Here is a 648-nt window from a genome sequence, read left to right as displayed (position 1 = left end):
ACTTTACCCCTAGGCTAAGAAATGATGTAAGCCCTGGGGGTAGGTCTCTGCAGCTCTGCGTGGGGGAGACCGAACCAGAATCCAAAAGGAGCAGTGGCATCTTGTGCCCAGGCCCCTCCTCCATGCAGCCCCAGGCGTCTCATCTTCCATTCCTCTCTTGCATCAGGTCCCACTGCCCTGCCCTCACCCTCTTTTCTCCCCTGAAGCCCAAGATCAGAATCAGGTCATTTTGTTTCCTTTAGGGTAGAGCAGCTGCTAGGACTCAGGTACCCACCCCACCCCGTTCTCTCCTTTCCCAAGGAGGTGCCCAGTGTGGGTGAGGCCCTACCTGTGAGCACTAAGCAAGTCCAGGCTTGTTCTGCCAGGGCATGCTTGGCTCATCCTCGCTTTTCCGTGTTTGGTTTGTCTCCATCTCTGACCCCAACCCAGGATGCACTTGGGTCTCTCGCAGACTGAACAGAGGGGTGCTTGTTCAGGGCATGGGGATGGTAGGAGACAGATACCGAGTTCACACTGGAAAAGTGAGGCATGGTTGGAAGCAGTGAAGCCTGGGTGTGTGTCTGGCTCGGGCACATACTTTGTGTTTTACTGAGATCCTTTAACACTCTGTCTACCTCAGGCCTGATCTTCAGGGATCAGAAATTTTCT

This window comes from Cervus canadensis, chromosome 18, assembly GCF_019320065.1.
Source record: "Cervus canadensis isolate Bull #8, Minnesota chromosome 18, ASM1932006v1, whole genome shotgun sequence".
Lineage (NCBI taxonomy): Eukaryota > Metazoa > Chordata > Mammalia > Artiodactyla > Cervidae > Cervus > Cervus canadensis.
This window is presented reverse-complemented; position numbering follows the sequence as displayed.